The sequence below is a fragment of the Schistocerca gregaria genome, chromosome 2 (genome assembly GCF_023897955.1).
Source record: "Schistocerca gregaria isolate iqSchGreg1 chromosome 2, iqSchGreg1.2, whole genome shotgun sequence".
NCBI lineage: Eukaryota > Metazoa > Arthropoda > Insecta > Orthoptera > Acrididae > Schistocerca > Schistocerca gregaria.
In genome coordinates this window covers 717,613,060-717,633,299 of record NC_064921.1, presented here as the reverse complement: position 1 = coordinate 717,633,299, position 20,240 = coordinate 717,613,060, and the positions used below count along the sequence as shown (strand labels likewise).

At 40.7% G+C, this 20,240-nt stretch overlaps 1 protein-coding gene across 2 annotated transcripts in view; it reads left to right on the top strand.

Moving 5' to 3' along the window:
* Window positions 1-8,806: 8,806 nt before the first annotated feature.
* LOC126334845 (ATP-binding cassette sub-family C member 4-like) overlaps window positions 8,807-20,240 on the top strand; it is a 357,709-nt gene continuing 346,275 nt past the window's right edge. The window contains exon 1 of one of the 2 annotated variants that reach the window (XM_049997512.1): window positions 8,807-9,135. The gene's annotated coding sequence lies outside the window, so the exon portion shown is untranslated. The remainder of the gene's footprint in view (window positions 9,136-20,240) is intronic. The other variant, XM_049997513.1, reaches the window with a different exon arrangement.

Sequence of the window (20,240 nt, the reverse complement as noted above, 5' to 3'; positions counted from 1 at the left end):
CCAACAAAAACTGGGGAAAAATATGGACTAATATAAATTACGAAACACTGACTACGGAAGTGCAAGCGTCACGGTACAGAGTTGTCAAAAACATTATTAGTACCAATGAAAACCTATATTCAATAGGAGTACGTGCAACCAATGTGTGCCAAAAATGTCACAATTTGGACTCCTTAAAGCATCGCTTCATCTGTGATGAATATGTGGAATGACTTTGTATTGCAAGTCGCTTTTCTCAAACGGACCGATGGAAGTCACACTAAACGATATACTCTCCCAAGAAGAAGTTTCCTTTCCGCAAAAAAACAATGTCATCTTGTGGTTATCCGGAAATTTTGTCAGTTATGTTGTTAACAACAAAGGCAATGACAATCTACAAGAATATCGAGAACATATGAAAGACGAATACTTCAACATATACCGGAACAAAGACCAAAAAAGAAGTTCGGAAATATGATGCAAATTTTGTTTCAGAAACAAGGCATCGGCTAGTACCTAATAATACCTAAATAATACCTAATAATACCTAAATAATATGAAAGATAGGGGATTGCTGTTGAGGGTGAAGTACGGTGGGGACTTCGTGTGCCCCAGGACCGATACGGTAGCCGTGAAGGCCTCAACAGAACCCCGAAAAAACATGTTTTCCCAAGAAGTAACACGAGTCATTTCATAGTGCAAGAATAGCAGGGAAAAACTATTCTAATGCAAAAGACGTGCATCACTGAAGAAGTTTAATTTCCTCTCTTAATTTTTACTTTTGCTTTTCTCTCATTTTTGTTTAAATTCTAATGGAAGAACACTTTGCGTTCCGTTAATGCAGCCAATAGTATTACAGAGAGAGTTATTTTCACCGTAATCAATTCGGATTACAATTTAAGCTCGCCGAAGAAGGCGCATGAAGGAGAGCGAATGGATGGGGTAGAAGGGGAAATTGGAGGTCTAAAAAAAAAAATGGAGGTCAGCGTGCCAAACTGTCAAACATAAGGGCCCGGCTTCGATTCCCGGCTGGGTCGGAGATTAACTCCGCTCAGGGACTGGATGTTGTGTTGTCCTATTCATCATCGTTTCATTCCCATTGACGTGCAAGTCGCCGAAGTGGCGTCAAATCGAAAGACTTGCACCAGGCCAGTGGTCTACCCGACGGGAGGCCCTTGTCACACGACATTATTATTATTAGTTCCATTTAATCACGGATCACAAGCCTTTGGTTGCTCTTTTTAACTCTCTGTCTGAAGTGGCGGGTAAGGCAGCGCATTGTTTTCTCTCTTGATATCATTATCAGATCCATTACCTGCCGACGGTGCAACACGCCAATGTCGATGCCTTATCTTGCCTTTCGATCGTGCTGGACCTGGTGTTCGATCAGGACGAGTTCCATATTTCTATTTAGGTACTCAGAACCAGAATCCAGTCGACAGTTTTCCTCTCACTCGTACCACGATAGCATCGGCTGCCGCTTTGGATCCCGTTGGGTCCTTTCTTTTGTGCAGCACGAGTGACTGGAGAAACCCCCCTACCGTGCCTCGGATCCGTTACGTAATTATTTCTCCCTCCAGCACCACCTGTCTACGTTTGACGGGGTTCTTTTGTTAGGTACAGAGGACGCTGCTCCGGGTTGTGTTACCCACTTCATTAGGCCGTAATGTACTCTCTCATTGGGGCACCTCCCCCACCAAAGATTTGGCCCACTGGCATGTGTATTGGCTGTGTATAGATGGTAACATTCCGTGGCTTATCGCCTCTTGTACTCACTGTGTTCAGTAACAGGCAGCCCCGTGGGCGTCTTTTTCCCTTTGGCCAACACCGTATAGCCTGTGGGATTGTATATACTCTGTGTGATCAAAAGTATGCGGACACCCGGCTGAAAATCTTACAAGCTCGTGACGCCCTTCATCGGTAATGCTTGAATTCAGTACAGTGCTGGCCCACCCTTAGCCTTCATGACAGTTTCCACTCTCGCAGGCATACGTTCAATCAGGTGCTGGAAGGTTTCTTGGGGAATGGCAGCCCTTTCTTGACGGATTACTGCACTGAGGAGAGGTATCGATGTCGGTCGGTGAGGCCTGGCACGAAGTCGGCGTTCCAAAACATCCCAAAGGTGTTCTATAGAATTCAGATCAGAACTCTGTGCAGGCTAGTCCATTACAGGGATTTTATTGTCGTGTAACCACTCCGCCACAGCCCATGCACTATGAACAGCTGCTCGATCGTGTTGAAAGATGCAGTCGCCATCCCCTAATTAATCCTCAACAGTGGGAAGCAAGAAGGTGCTAAAAATATCAATGTAGGCCTGTGCTGTGATAGTGCTACGCAAAACAACAACGACCACACCGTAACAGCACCGCCTCCGAATTTTATTGTTGGCACTACATACGCTGGCAGATGACGTTCACCGGGCATTCGCCTTACCGACACCCTGCCATTGGATCGCCACATTGTGCACCGTGATTTGTCACGCCACACATCGTTTGTCCATTGTTCAACAGTCTAATCTTTACGTTCCTTACACCAAGCGAGGTGTGGTTTGAGATTTACCGGCGTGATGTGTGGCTCATGAGCAGCCGCTCGACCATTAAATCCAAGTTTTCTCATCCCCCGCCTAACTGCCATAGTACTTACAGTGGTTCCTGATGCAGTCTGGAAATCCTGTGTGACGGTCTGGACAGATGTCCAGATTACGACCCTCTTGAACTGTCGGTGGTCCCTGTCAGTCAACAGACGAGGTCGGCCTGTACGCTTTTGTGCTGTATGTGTCCATTCTCGTTTCCACTTCACTATCACATCGGAAATAGTGGACCTATGGATCTTTAGGAGAGTGGAAATCTCGCGTACAGACGTATGTCACATTCGAAGTCCGTAAGTTCCGCGGTGCGCCCCATTCTTCTCTCTCACGAATGACTACTGAGGTTGCTGATGTAGGGTACCTAGCGGTAGGTGGCAGCACAATGCACCTAACATGAAAAACGTATATTTTTGGGGGTGTCCGAATACTTCTGATCACATATTGTTTGTCGATTTGCTGGATACTTCCTAAAACACTATCGGCTCATTGTAGTGAAAGCTTATTCCAAGTTTCCCTACGTGGCTTATTGTCCGTCCACGTACGTAGTGGCCACTATTTCGGCGCTGTCTACGATTTTTGCATTTGAGGAACTTCCATGTGCCGCAGTTACCGATAATGGCCTCCTGTTTGTTTCTCGACAATTTGCATCTTCTTTACAGGCTAGTGGTGTTCGCCTTCTCACAGCTAACCCTTTCATCCTCAGGCGAAACGCAGGTTTGGACTTTTAAAACTCAGATGCAGAAGTACGTATCTGGCAGGTGCCCTGAAACTGCTTTAGACTTTTTGAGTTCGTACCGCTTCACTCAGTAGGGTACAAGAGCCCAACGGAGCTGCTACGTGGACTTCATGTAGCTGGTACACGTAACGCCGCAGCCGCCACTGCTTCCGTTGCTGGGTCTTGTGCGGCCCTCATCTACGACATCCACGCTGGCGCCTCCAGTGCTGACCTCTGACTTCGACGATGACGTCGCTATGGAGACGCCGTCCCTGTCCTACTCTACGATTCTGACGAGAGGAGGGTAGGGCGCGCCAAACTGCCCCCTCGCCACTTATGCCCTCCACAAGCTGCAGCAGCCGCCGTCGTCGGGCGTTGAAACAGGATAGCGCCGTCATTGGTGTTTTCCATGACTAGTAATCTCAGTGCCTTGTGAGATCAGTGCCATTTTTCACGGTACCAGCGCTTTTTAGGTACCAGTGCTTTCTTTCGGTACCAGTTCCTTTTTCTGTACCACGTATTTTTCTGGGTCTATTGTTTTCACGTATGTATGTAGTTTTTCCACCCCTTAGAAGGGAAGAGTGAAGTACCTTCACTCACGATGAGCGCAATTTCAGAGATCGCGCATACATACAATTCACAGACCCGCTTATAGAAGCCGCCTAGTAGGCCCCAAGGCGCCCTCAGGTGAGCCATCACAGAAACAGTATTATTTAAACGATCGCAAACGAGTGCTCGGCCTATTATGTAACCTGTATTATTGTTGTCCATTCAATTTGTTCAGTACTACATCCAACCTACACTTCATTGTATCTTACGTTGGGTCTATAAAGTACTATGTTCCGTAAAATGTGTCTATCCTTCCTATAACACATTTCCAGTATATTATGTCAAAAAGAAAAACTGTGTAACACACACAGTGGATGTTATTTACACAGCACATTTAAGGGAATTTGAAAGGAGGATTACTTTGGATCGGCTATGCTAAAGGACAGTTATGCTAACAGTTATTGCCGTACTGTAATGTAACTTTGTTGGATGAAAAAGGAGTTAGTTGAATAGAATTAGCATGTAAGCTATCACTTGTACTGACACATCTGGCCGGATTAATAATCGTTAATCATATAATTCCCACACTGAACGTTTTGATATATCATTAAATGAAAATTTTATTACAAATCAATATCGAATACTTCCGCAAAAGCATGTGCCTGCGCAGTATTCCTTACGTTAGGTGACCACAATAGTACAATACTGAGAAACTGAAGGAAGGAAATTATTAATTACTAATTTTATTACTTTATGAATATACATTTTAGTTTGCTGACATGAGAGGGACACTAGTAAAAAAGCGTTTGCCTGCACAGTCTTTCCTTCTTCTGAAAAAAAGGTAATATTTTGATGTTTCCTGAGTTATGGACTACTTAGCAGAGAGCGCAAGTATGATGTGAAAATGAACACAAAAAAATGAAAAGAACCTGAAAATAACTTCTATCTATGAACATACAAATTGATCATCTTGCTATCTACACCCTGTTTTAACTATTATTCTGTCTTGGAGGTGTTAATTCAGAATGTAAATCTTGCTCACAAATGCCATTTGAGGAAGTCTCATATTGGTAGAATTTTTCAAAACTTAACTTGCTAGAAAGCTACTGTCTATGAAACAAAATCTGTGTAATGAGAATGAAATTTGAGATTTTAATATAAGCACTATATCTGGGAATTTGAGCATCAGCCATGTATAACTCTTGCCTTTTCTGTTTCTTTGTACACTATGCAGGGTATGTTGTGGTGGTGATGAATAATAAGTAAAATCAGATGTAACTGCAGAAATTACTGAACACAGACTATGTGTCTGGAAGCACTATAGTAATACAATGAAACGGGAAGGAGGGGTTACAATAAATGGATTGGAATCTTCTCAGGCTTTGAGACAAGCATATAAGAAGAATATATACGTTCTTTCCTTGATAATTTCTTTTTGACATTATGTGCAAATAGACAAAGTTTAAATGCGACTCTTTGTGCTAAACGTTGTTTTGAGCGTGTAGTCATAATTTTTGCATATTTGATCTACTACATTCACTGTGACATTTTACGTTCACGGAGTCTATTTCATGTTGTGCTGATTGGTAATTTTTGGGGACTTTTATACTATGTTTCTGTCAAGTGATCGAAGTTTCATTTTTGACAGAATTGTTGGGGGGGGGGGGGGGAGAAAGGGGAGGGAGGGGGAGATGTTGAAACGTTACAATATGTGATCGTTAGGATAAATATGACATGAAGTGTTGGCCCCAAGTGTCAGGCTGCCACATTTACAGGTTTATATAAATTTTTAACAACCTTTCTTCGATTATCTGCTCACTTAGGAATCAATTTATTATACTGATTCATATACTATCATTAATTTCATTACGACATTAGCAAACATACATGTATCTCTGCTCTGTTCGACTGTTACTAATCGATACTTGAACATAAGACATAAACAGTTCTCATTTGTTAATTGAAGGATAGTTTTTGTAAAGACTAATACAAGCATTCTGTTTGTATTTGTGTAATCAACTTCATGATATCAGCAACTTTATAAAAAAAAACATTGTTACAGAAAATATTTTACGAATTTCAACACTAAAAGCTAAAAAAACCATGAAAAACTTTATGTTGCAATGTGAGAGGAACAAATTAATGCATAACTGAATGACTACAGTTGCATGGGGGCTTAATGAAAAAGAATAATGAATAAATGCAATAACTTTAGCAGCTCTGTGACCGGTTACGAAGTCTCGTAATAGGTTGGCTTTAACTAGTATTAGCACGCAATCTGACTGCATAAAATAAAAATAAAGGATGACAAGAAATTTCCAATTGATTATTTAAGTCCCCTGCAACTATAAAAGCTACGAAACAACAAAGCACAAGTGTAACTGTTCTGTGTGTGGTAGTGTGACTCAACGTACATATATCTGGCTCGGTTCTTCCTCAATAAGACAAGATATTTTAAACACAATTTACAATGAACTAATTGAAAAACCAGAAATACTATAATTGCACATAGAAACCAGACTAACAAGTGTAATACATGAATACGAGCCAGATGTTTTGTTGACTGAACCTGTGACCAAGACGCATTGTCATTAAGGAAATTTGTATTACTTTTTTTCTTACCTCAATGTAAATTGACGAAAAATACACTGTGATCATTGCAACATCTTCCATGTATACATTACACCAAGCGAACAGCATCTACTCTCTCGCCCAACAGCACAACTGCAGTCGACATCCTCTGAACTACTACTGCCGTCGACACCCTCTGAACTAAACTGCATCAGTAGAGGCGGCGGAATAATAATCTTCGGCGCAATCTCTGGCGCTGTGACTCAGTGTAGCCACCTTTCACAGTGTCTGTACACTGGCAAGATTTTGATTGTAATCTATAAATATTCTGTTCAATTGATGAAGTCGGCAGTCACTGTTACAAATATACATATTAGGAGTCGTGAATCAGCCATGGGCGTGGCAGTTTTCCGACAGTTTTTGTGAGCCAGTTTTGTTACAATATTACTCCATAAACATGAGATTTTGAAAGAGGAAATCGTGTCGACCTGGAGTTCTCTAAATTTCTCTTAGCACTACCAGATCAGTAGCTACAATGTCAAGAACTCAGCAAGTTTCAGCAAATTTCAGTGGAGTAGAAAACTTGCAAAACCTCTTACACTACATCAGCATTGGAAATCGGCGAGAAATGATAAGGATTTGCTAATTAACTGTTACGCTCTGGTGTCTTTCAGGCTTCAGTCAGCTAATTTCTTCTCGAGTCGTTCCACAAACCTGACGGCTCTTCTTCTCTATGGGTTTGCGCAACAGTACATGGTAATCAGTGAATGAAAAGACGAACATTTCCCCCATGAAATAAATTTAGCTTTTTTTTTGTGCAGTAGCAATGCTGTGACCTACGTTTCGTTTCGGTTGTAATGTATTCCAGTCTAATCCAGAATAACGAAGTGGCCCTAAGCCTCTAGCTTAGTATTTGTAGGATGGCAGAACTTCGTTGAAGTGTCTTATCTTCTGCTTTCTCTTCTGACATGGTTATCGCGTCAGCTGCTTTAACGTTACTTGCCAATGTTGTCTTGTTTGATACTTTAATAAGCGGCCTCAGTTTTGGCTCGTCCTCTGCCAAGATAATTTTCGTGTGAAGTGTGGCAAGTACCGCTGGTACTGGATTCAGCTGCCCAGTTTTTAAATGTTGAAAATGAAAATGCAGATCTTGTATAAAATCATCATTCACTTGGCGTTGATCCGCAATATGAAGACTCTTAGGACAGAACGCTTTTACAATTTTTCAGTGTGAACGAAGAACACAAAACATGATTACCTTTGAAGGAGGAATAAATGCTATGTTATTTTATCGGATACTTACGCAATGATACCGTGGGTACGTAAAGACAGAGGTATATTCTAACAAAAAGTTAAAATAGCAACGAGTCACGCTATTTATTAAACAGAAATGCCACCGTTACCGGTTTTGAACCGACCACAAAAAAAAAAAAAAAAAAAAAATAAATGGTTCAAATGGCTCTGAGCACTATGGGACTTAACTGCTGAGGTCATCAGTCCCCTAGAACTTAGAACTACTTAAACCTAACTAACCTAAGGACATCACACACAATCATGCCCGAAGCAGGATTCGAACCTGCGAGCGTAGCGGTCGGGCGGATCCAGTCTGAAGGGCCTAGAACCGCTCTGTCACAGCAGCCGGCTTGAACCGACAGCTGCATAACTTAAGGAGCGACATCAAGTCGTGTCGCAGGCATACGACCATTAATGTAGAAAAGAATCTTTATCCACTGCTGATCAGGTCGTTAAAATAACTACTCATTCTGTTCAGAGTGATTTATTGACGCGCTTTTGAGCTCATCGGAAGTATCAAAAATAAGAATTTGTTTCAACACTTTGTTCTTATTTTTCGTATTTCCGATTATACCCCGAGAAGCACCAATAAATCACTTCTGATCAGCAAAGCGATTAGTTATTTCAGCGGCCTAATCAACAGTGGATAAAGACGCAAGTTCATCGTGAGGCGGCTTTTCACCTTTAAAAAATGGTTCAAATGGCTCTGAGCACTATGGGACTCAACTGCTGTGGTCATTAGTCCCCTAGAACTTAGAACTACTTAAACCTAACTAACCTAAGGACATCACACACATCCATGCCCGAGGCAGGATTCGAAACTGCGACCGTAGCAGTCGCACGGTTCCGGACTGCGCGTTTCACCTTTAAAATTACATTTGGTTTATGCTGTGCATACGACATTGGTTCTTTGTCGTTATCGCAAGAATTCCATGAGGTAACAATGAAAATTCGACATAACTTAATGTCATTGCTCGACTACTTTTGAAGAAGCTCATATTTCGCATACCATTAAGCAATACTGAAGCCTTCTCTGAACCTTAAAGATACTGCATGTGTACAGCACCACAAAAGCACCTAAGAATTTAAAGCGCTGTTTTTCACGGTAATGGAATGTGGCCTTCCTTGTTTCTTATTTCTATCCCGGAAAGTGTGTCTAATTTATGAAAATTGTCTCTGAGGTTGGTTGTACACCTCCGACTTGACGTGAAGGTTCACTAGAAAAGCGACTCGCAGTGTTTCTTGTTGTCCATGTGAAAGTGTGACGTAAACAGATTGCCTATCGTCAGTTGTTTCAAAACTGCCTCGTGTCCGGCGCACGTACAAGGGTTTCCGTCGATAGCTGGCTGCTCACAGTCAGTCGCGCTGAAAGCGGGCAACCTCGTCGAGCTTCTGCCTGGAGTCCTACGGCTGCTTTCTCCGCCAGCTATCAACTTCACAGGTGATTCCACTGCGCTTTTCCTTCAGTGCGTTCTCTCTCACAGTTCACGCAAGGATGACACCATGGACGAAACTGAACAGCGCTAGTTGATTTTTGTGACAATATTAGGAAAAGGAAAGTTGCCACTTAGAATATAGTGGAGGTGCTGAGTGGCAGAAGGCACAACTAAAAGACTCTCACAAATAGGATTTCGGCCAGCAAGGCATTCGTCAAAAGTAGACGACATACACCTACCCACCCACACACACACACACACACACACACACGCACAAACGCAATTCATACACACATGACGGTAGTCTCTGGCAACTGAAGCCAACTCGAGACTATTTGTTGTGCCTATCTGCGTCTCAGCATCTCCGCTATGTGGTGAGTGGCAACTTTCCTTTTCATAATATCGTTACATTCCATCCAGGATTTTCCATTGTTTGCTAGTTGATTTTTCTTTTATAAATATTTTGCCGTGTTAGTAAGACAGCATTTATTGAACTCCGTTCACCACAATCCTGGGATTCCATGGAAATCACTAGAGGGTTCCAAGGAATATATGTGAACTGTTTCATGACTTTCACGAATATAATTAAAGAAAAGTAGAGAAAAATTAGCGCTTCTTTGAAATCAAAAAATTGATGAATAACAATTAACCCTCCATTCCCCTTACCAATTTGTATAGTTGGTAGGAATGTGACACCGACAGCTTTATTTATCAGACAGACAGATTTTGCAGACCGAAAACTCAACAATGGAGGATTTTTGCGTCCGTCGTCCGTCTAACCGCCCGACCGCATCCACAGCAGTCGGTATAATTCTGTCGTCGATTGTCAGCATTTTCCAAGTGAACAGCAGTTCAAATAATAGCAAAATAAATTGATAATTAGAAATAGTAATGATTCATTGCAGGAAATGACATTGTGAGAACACTTTCGGCTGCTCAATTAAACATCTTTCGGTTACCGCCTGAGTGACTATCTTCACTTAAACGATTGTATGTAAGAAAGCAACATTCATTAGCAGAAACATTTACATTGTGACTGGTCGTTTACCTTAACTTGATCAACAAAGTTCAGTATATTCACAAGGGAACCTCCCCATCGCACCCCCCTCAGATTTAGTTATAAGTTGGCACAGTGGATAGGCCTTGAAAAATTGAACACAGATCAGTCGAGAAAAAAGTTGTGTGGAACTATGAAAAAAATAATCGAAATATACAAACTGAGTAGTCCATGCGCAAGATAGGCAACAACAAGGATAGTGTAAACTCAGGAGCGCCTTGGTCCCGTGGTTAGCGTGAGCAGCTGCCGAACGACAGAACATCGGTTTAAGTCTTTCCTCGAGTAAAAAGTTTATTTTCAGACAATTATTATCTGACAGAGCAAAGGAAAAACTGTGCGACTGTGAAACTGTTGCATTCATTTGTTGCAGTTTATGTGGCAAACTCTCATGTTTTCATCACTTTTTTTTGAAGTGATTATCACATCCACAAGAAAACCTAAATCGGGCAAGGTAGAAGAATCTTTTTACCCATTCGCCAAGTGTACAAGTTAGATGGGTCGATAACATATTCCTGTCATGTGACGCACATACCGTCTCCAGTGTCGTATAGAATATATCAGACGTGTTTTCCTGTGGAGGAATCGGTTGACCTATGACGTTGCGATCAAATGTTTTCGGTTGCCATTGGAGAAGCACGTCCTTTCGTCTACTAATCGCACGGTTTCGCGGTGCGGTCGCAAAACGCAGACACTAAACTTATTACAGTGAACAGAGACGTCAATGAACGAACGGACAGATCATAACTTTGCGAAAATAAATAAATTAAAGTTTTCATTCGAGGGAAGGCTGCTCACGCTAACCACGGGACCACGGTGGTCCTGAGTTTCCACTATCCTTGATGTTGCCTATCTTGCGCATGGACTACTCAGTTTGTATATTTCGATTATTTTTTTCATAGTTCCACACAACTTATTCATGTTTTGTCGATTGATCTGTGTTCAGTTTTTAAAGGCCTATCCACTGTGCCAACTTATAACTAAATCTGAGGGAGGTGCGATGGGGAGGTTTCCTTGTCAGTACTTATCATAGAAAATAATTCACACACCCTCTTTTACCATAGTCATTGCCACAGACCGGATTATAAGCATTGGCATGTTTCATATGCATTTGCATATTTGGTTCCTTTTCACCGGTTATTGCATATTTTAACTAAAAACTAGTAATGAAGCATATTTTCGCTCTATGTTTACAGTACTTTAAAAACGGGCGGTCTCTAGCTGGATCTTGTGTAGATGTCTCACAGATTGACCGCGACCTAGAATGCGTGTAATCGCTAACCGAGAGGCCACTGCCTAGAGAAATCAATTACAGAACAGGAAAAGGAACAGGCAGACAGGGTTAACGCTCCTGCCCCCGCTTAATCCCCTCTGCTGCCGTACCGTACCCGTCGGCAACAACTAAATTATACTACGCAAGCTTTTAGTCGCACGTGCATTGTTTCAGTTTAACTTTCTATTTACTGGTTCACAGTTAATTTGTCTACGACGAGTGTTATATAAAGAGTTGTGCGCCATGCCACCCGAAGAAAGAAACGTCGTTTAGTGGATGACCATCCTGGAACATTTAAACACGACAGAACTGTTTTGTATTGTCTAGTTTGCGAGAAAAACGTTTAGTGCAAAAAAAACTTGAAATAGACCAGTATGTCAGACAAGTCTTCATATCGCAGGAATGCAGAAGAAAGGACCACGACAACAACTTCTGACAACAGCAAGTTGCAGTGGCAGGGTAAAGGTCCAAAGATAACCAAAACAGTCGGTTTAACATGGATCTATGTGAACCATTCATTGCAAGGAATATTCCTCTTCACAAATTTACAAACGCTATCCTCAGAGGCTTCCTGTACAAATATTGCTTAAATCAATGAATGAACATTGCCTAAACATTACATACCGACAGTTTACGTAGATGTTCTGGAAGAAATACGCAATGTACTCAAGGACACCATTATCTGGATTTCAGCTGACGAAACTGCACACACTTGTGGCCGTTACATTGCCAATTTAATTGTTGGTGCTTTAAAAGAAGAGCCTTCTTTTTAGTATTTAGCGGTCTGCAAAGAACATGAAAAAGTAAATCATTCAACGATCGCGATTTATGATTCAGGGTATTAGAAAAATATTACTGGAATCTTCTGCAGATGAAAAGGTGTTTGTGTTTATTTCATTTGCTGCTCCCTAGATATCAAAGCAGGAAAAGTCCTTCGAATATTGTATTCCAATGTGATACAGGTGGCATGCTTTGCTCATGGAGTACATCGCCTTGCTGAAGAAGAACGTTCCACGTTTGTGAATATAAATAAACTGATTTCATCCACAAATAAATTCTAAGGGCTGCTGCTTGCTTCAAGACCTATAAAGAAAAACTATCATAAGTGCCTTTACCTCCTGAATCAGCGGTAACTCGTGGGGGTACGTGGGTCGAATCTGTGTTGTTTTCACTATGAACATTTCGAGGCCATTGGAGGGGTAGTAAATGACTTCGATAGTGCAGAGGCTTTGGCCGTTGGTCAGTGTAAGGAAGATTTTAAGATTCCGGTACTAAAAAACGCACTGCTGTGATAAGCACTCAATATTCCCATACACCTGCAAGTATTAAAAAGCTTGCAACTCGAGGTTTGGCGTTGAATGAATCTATTCAGTTAATGAATAAAATTATTCTAACGTACTCCTCATTGTCAGGGATATTCCCAAGAAAACTTAAAGAAACGTTTGGAAAGATTTTAAACAATAACCAGACTTTGAACCCTTGTGCCAAATTGATAGTTTTATTAAAGGGATGGGGTAAGTGCCAACATAGCACTCAATTTCAAATACTGCCCTCTTACCTCAGTTGAGGTAGAACGGTCCTTTTCAGCTTATAAAAATGTTTTGAGTGATCGGAGACACAATCTTACTACCGAACAGTACTTGGTCGTTTATGTTGACGATAGTACAAAAATGTAAAATAATTGTACATGATGCTTTGATCCAATAGTATTGATTAAAAGTTAATGCTCTTCAAAGAAATTCATGACTGTATGTTTTTTTAAATAAAATATTACGGTGTACTTGAGCGTACCCCTCTGCTTGCGATATATCTCGAAGTTGGTCCTGTACATATCGATTGTTTCGCTGCATCGCATCCAATTGTTACCCACAACAATAGCAAAAAAGGAACAATTCTGGAAACATGGTATGCATCCCCATTTGCAAATTTTTGAAAAATGATCCCAGAAAGGCCCGCTTCCTAATCTCTACCAGAAAGTATTCAGAAAATGATATCAGCGTTTTAAATGTACCGATTTTTTGTGAGGTCGGCGCTCTTCCTCCTAATTGATATGCGTAAGTTAGACTTTGATATATAATGCACGCAGTCACTATCACATTTTAAAATTATTTTATCTTCCATATTTCGACACATGTCATGCATTTTTCATGCATGTTCGCATGCATATTTTAAGGTTTTTATGATGCATATAATCAGGTCTCCACTCATCATATTTCGCTGGATCTTTCTTAACTACAGGTTTAACACGCAGATACATCAGAATCCAGTTGATATGATTTTTGATATAGCTTTATTCGACAACAGTGGATTGACTTTTGTACTTCATAACCTCCACCTGCCCATTTTGTTATTGCATGACTTAAGTTTCTGGACTACCAGTTACATCAATAACTGGCTTAAGACCTTCTACTTAACCGGCCGCGGTGGCCGAGCAGTTCTAGGCGCTCCAGTCCGGAGCCGCACTGCAGCTACAGTCGCAGGTTCGAATCCTGCCTCGGGCATGGGTGTGTGTGATATCCTTAGGTTAGTTAGGTTTAAGTAGTTCTAAGTTCTAGGGGACTGATGATCACAGCAGTTGAGTCCCATAGTGCTCAGAGCCATTTGAACCATTTTTGAACTTCTACTTAATGTACAGGTACACTTTGTTTAAAATTCACTATTTATCCGTCCACTATCTCTTGAGTGTCCTGTTGAATACACCTTCTCAGTTGCCTAAATCCAGTTTTATACCAATTTTTTTTTAACTAGTTCCCTTCTGATAATATTTTCTGCCTTAATTGTCGAGTCTTGTGGTGTAATGCACCTTTTAAATACTTGTCATTAATATCTCGCTCATTTTATAATGTAAAAAATTCAGTTTTCAATCCATCAGGATTAGAGCTCTCACTTTTTATCTTAACTGCTGATTATCAGCTATCAATGCAAACTTTAATTAACGATTATCAGAATCTATCTTCTAGTGCAGATTTCGGTTCTGCAAGCATGCTTTTCACAGCGCTAAGAAAACTCAGTGCTTACTTCTCCCGATAGTCGCCTACCTTTTTTATTGATTTCTTCCTCTTTGTCATCCACAGAGATCTAATCATTTATCTCCACATTCCCATAGTTTCAACTTCTGTTTCGAAATGGTCTATTTTCACGGTTTTTATCTGCTAGGTACTTATTGTCGGTGGCTCTGCCGCCCACTGTGGGCACCACCGACGTTCATCAGCAACGTGCCCAGTGATAATTATAGACAGTACCGCATACCCACTTGAACTCACTAAATAGTACGAGTGAACAACCAAACCATTCAAGCTCACTCTACGAGCTCTACAGCTACAGTACTGGCCATTAATATTGCTAAACCAAGAAGAAATGCAGATGATAAACAGATATTCATTGGACAAATATATTAGAACTGGCATGTGATTACATTTTCAAGCAATTTGGGTGCACAGATCCTGAGAAATCAGTACCCAGAACAGCCACCTTTGGCCGTAATAAAGGTCTTGATACGCATGGGAATTGACTCAAACAGAGCTTGGATGGCGTATACATGTATAGCGGCCAATGCAGCTTCAACACGATACTGACTCGTATTGTGATGAGCCAGTTGCTCGGCCACCATTGACCAGAAGTTTTCAATTGGTGAGAGATCTGGAGAATGTGCTGGCCAGGGCAGCAGTCGAACATTTTCTGTATCCAGGAAGGCCAGTACAGGACATGCAACATGCGGTCGTGCACTATCCTGCTGAAATGTAGGGTTTCGCAGGGATCGAATGAAGGGGTAGAGCCACGGGTCGTAACACATCTGAAATGTAACGCCCACTGTTCAAAGTGTCGTCAGTGCGAACAAGAGGTGATCTAGACGTTTAACCAATGGCACCCCATACCATCACGCCGGGTGATATGCCAGTATGGCGATGACGAATACGCGCTTCCAGTGTGCGTTCACCGCGATGTCACCAAACACGGATGCGACCATCATGATGCTGTAAAGAGAACCTGGATTCATCCGAAAAAATGACGTTTTGCCATTCCTGCACCCAGATTCGTCGTTGAGCACACCATCGCAGGCTCTCCTGCCTGTGATGCAGCGTCAAGGGTAATCGCAGTCATGATCTTCAAGCTGAAAGTCCCTGCTGCAAACGTCGTCGAACTGTTCGTGCAGATGGTTGTTGTCTTGCACACGGACCCATCTGTTGGCTCGGGGATCCAGACATGGCTGCACGATCCGTTACAGCCATGCGAATAAGATGCCTGTCATTTCGACTGCTAGTGATATGAGGCCGTTGAGATCCAGGACGGCGTTCCGTATTACCCTCCTGAAGTCACCGATTCCATATTCTGCTAACAGTCATTGGATCTCGACCAACGCGAGCAGCAGTGTCGCGATACGATAAACCGCAATCGCGATAGGCTACAATGCGACCTTTATCAAAGTCGGAAACGTGATGGTGCGCATTTCTCCTCCTTACGCTAGGCATCACAACAACGTTTCACAAGGCAACGCCCGTCAACTGCTGTTTGTGTATGAGAAATCGGTTGGAAACTTTCCTCATGTCAGCATGTTGTATGTGTCGCCACCGGCGCCAACCTTGTGTGAATGCTCTGAAAAGCTAATCATTTGCATATAACAGCATCCTCTTCCTGTCGGTTAAATTTCGCGTATGTTGCACGTCATATTCGTGGTGCAGCAATTTTAATGGCCAGTAGTGTACGCCGCCCACACTGCCGTGAAGGCAGCCCTGTCGACATAGCGACCTCCAGGCAGCTGTCGGCACGCCGTCCGCTCAAGGCGTGCCCAGTGGCACAGCCGATGTCGTGAGAGATGCCCAGAACCAACCCCACGCCGAGATGAGCAGGGCAGCACCCTCAGTGCTGCATGCAGTTGGCTGAAGTCGTTGCACTACTGACCATCTGCTTGGCTATCATACTCGAATACTATCATATTCAGTTAACTTGCTATACGCTTCTGACAGATGGCCAATGGCGGTTCAGCTGCGCACAGTCCCAAACCTGGAAGCTCAAAGAATCTTAATTCTACTCCAGGTGCAATCACCAGTAGCAGGCGCCGAAAATAAATCACAATGTAATGCGCAGTGGTCGGTTAAGACGTCGACTCTGACTAAAATGCTCATCTCACTGCGTAAGATTCATTTAACTTCTTCCCTGCTAACGGTCTGTATAATATCCATATCCCAACGATTTTTATAAATTCAAAGAATAAATGTTATACCCTATTCCTAATTAATTTTGCACATTAAATTAAATAAAACTGTTTAATACTAAACTAGATGTCACATAGTGAAATATCTCTACTTCACAAGAGTACAACTGATTTAACGAACTGTTGTATATTCTAAAAACACAATATGCACATAATGCTTCCCGTCTAACTTTTCAGTAATTTCAGTTCAATAAAAGACTGACCTTCTGCAAAATGTAATATCACGTCTGTCGAATACGAACAGAAGAGCAAGACTGACGGTACATAATCTTAATAACATGTTCCTGCACTGCAGTAGTGGTATCCATATCATCATTGGCTGCCGTATTATAGCCCTACAGCCGTTGTTCATACAGCATAGTGCTAGCATTCAGATACGGAGTGGCCCGCAATAATCTGAAGCTTCCTGCCACAATTTTTACAAACATTGTAACATAACATTACCTCACTTGTAGTTTCGCTTCGCCATTCATCAGTATTAATCAAAAATTTCCTATCTATGTTATACATAAACATTAACATTTTGTTCTGATGGTGGTCGCAGGTGATTTGTTACAGCGTCAGTGTGTGTGTGTGTGTGTGTGTGTGTGTGTGTGTGTGTGTGTGTGTGTGTGTGCACAGAGGGGGGTGGGGAACTGTAGAGAGTTTAAAGCTTGACTATAGTAAGCAATTTCAGTTGGACGTAGGTTGCAATTGTTACTCATTGATGAAAAGGCTTGCAGACGATACACTGGAGTGGAGAGCTTCGTCAAACCAGTCTTCAGACTGAACACCGCAACAGCACAGAAACTGAGAAATAATGGAAGGTATAAAATGCAAAAAGAAACCATATCGATAAATTGCGAAATGTAAGCGGAAGCATGTAGTTGTTTGTAGTATTGTTTAAATGGGTAGGCAGAAACATCTGTACTTTGTAAAATGAGACTTAAAATTATGTAGAGCGCATTGTGTGCTTAACACAGCTAAAGAGTCTCAAAGATAAGACTGCCACCAAACTGAAATTGCGGTCGGCGCTATCGCTCGTAAGACAGGAAAAGAACCATTTACTGTCAGGTTTTGCTAAGACTGAACGAGAAGGAACGAGCTTTTTCAACATAGGGGTTCTGCTTCCTGTTTGTAGAAAAGCATTCACAAAGCACCTACTACTTGAAAGCAGTTCCAAATGAGTATTTGCTTGTAATTCAGAACCATCCCTTACATACATTTTAGAAGCCTCACATACTACCTCAGAGTTTATAAAACCATTGCCATGAAGCCTTACTGTCATTTGAAGCATGGCAAAATGTCACTGTGCACTACATTAGTGTTATTAACCGGAAGGTACACCTTCTTTTTCAGGCTTTATGTCTTGCCTTAAGCCTGTAGCTGTTGCCCTGTATTATAATATATCTCCAAAATTATCTGAGAAATGATTGTTTATTTTTGTTATATAAAGTGGTTTTCAGAAATATATCATGAAGTGCTTTGTTCAAACTTTCCAAAATTTTCTAACATTACGTTATATATAGAATTTTCCAGTGATGTACTGCAAGTGTTGGTCACATCATTTACTATACGAAATATAACTGTTGAATCTGGATGATTATAAACTTAGCATGCAATTCATACATTTTGGATATGGAGAAAGTTCCAGTTGTTACCTATATTGACAAGGAATACAAATACAAAAGTTTTGTTACTGTTAAATTTTGCAGGGATCAGAATTTTGAAGTTTGTGCAGCTGAAGTAGAATTTCTTGGGAAGTTAGTAGAAACAGTCACAATATAGTGGGTTCCACCAGGTAATTTTTGGTCATTCATTCAAAAACTCGATGCATTATTAAACTTTTTGGCTTATGAACGAAGTGAGGTAACACTAAGTTTTAGATTTTACCTGTTCTAGAGATATAGTTTAGTCATTAGCCACATCAAATGTTCTAAGCTCTCTCGTACAATCTGGAATAAGTTTACTGATAAAATATTTGTAGACTCTTCGAGATTTCATACTCATAATGTAACGCCTACTCGTAATTCAAGTCGTGAAGCTCAACCACTGGTGTTCAATATCAGTATACATGAGATAAATAGAAGGCCTGGTGTAACTGCAAGGGTAATAACGGAAAAAGAAATTTATTGAGGAATTCAAGAAGTATTTTTGAAATACACACCATCCACTTGTTGCTGATGAAAAATGTAATTTATGTTGTAACATAGTAAGAGGCAGCTATGAAAATTGTTGTTCTCAGCAATCAACTTGTGTAAGCAGGTTAAATGTCCCTATACCTTGTTTAGAAATGAAATCATAATATCATGCAAGACCAAAAGAAGTTTCAACTTAGCAACAAGGATCATAGGCGACGAAGGATTCAAACACATTATAAATTTTACTACAAAATTCTAAGGAAGATTATCTATCTGCAAGATTACACAGTAAGACATAAGACACCAAAAATGAATGAGGAAACTAGTTTATTCAAACATATTTGTATAAACTAACGAATGATGAAACCATTATTTAGGAAAACTTGAGTAGCTTTTTCTAGAATAAATAAGTGTGTGTATGAATTATATCTGTTGTTATTTCTAGAACATGCTGGGGAGATTTCAAAAACTTGGTATTTTCACAACTGCTTAACAGTACCCACATTTGTAAGTGTACTGTGTCATTATAAATTTTGATCTTTAAAAAAATTGTGAAAGCATGAATGTATCACTAGTAGCAAAAACAAGCTTTATAGAAACTTCAAAGGATGGACATTAGGGATGGACATTAGCTCGAAAAAGAGTCTGATACATTGTGTCACATGAATTCAGCAACCTATCACAAAATATAAAACTTTTTTGTGTTACGGTGAGTTTAAGATTATATTAAAGAATTTTCTATTGGCCATTGCCTTCTACACCTTTGGAAAGTATCTTTACAGCAACTCTTAAAATTAACTGTACACTGAATTTTATTCTCAAGTATATACTACAGTTGCCAAGAAAATGACAGCTCTGAATAAAATGATAAATCTACTACCCAGTCAGGAAAAAAAGCTCTTGCTACATATAGAAGCATAAAGTTCAAAATTCTCAAAGCCAATCAACATATTTTAATCAAAAAAATATGTACTTTGTAAGAAATCTCATTCCAAATTTTTTTCAACAGATCTGAAAATTCACAAAAATTATGTTGGTTCCACAGCTATGAAGAAATGTTATCTTAGGCTACTACTAATGACATTTGTGAACTGCATAGTAAGAAAGATTTTTTGGATATAAAGTTTAAGTGCTACATTTAGAACTCAGTAAATTATTGCATGACACACAATCTGATGTTATTTTAAAATACATTCATGAGCAGTTAGCTGTGCAGTGATATCCGATCTTTCAACACCTCCATAAAAAAATTTAGTCCTGGAACATGCTGAAAAATGCATTGTTTCAGAAAGAAATATGCTTACAGTGCTCTTCTTTCGATCTTTCTATGAGAGGATCATTAACAAAACCAAACATATCCTTCCATACAGCATGACTTAACAGCTTAACTAAAGATTTAAATAAATTATTGAAGCCCTCCAGCTTCGACTGTTGTTGGCAAACTGACTACT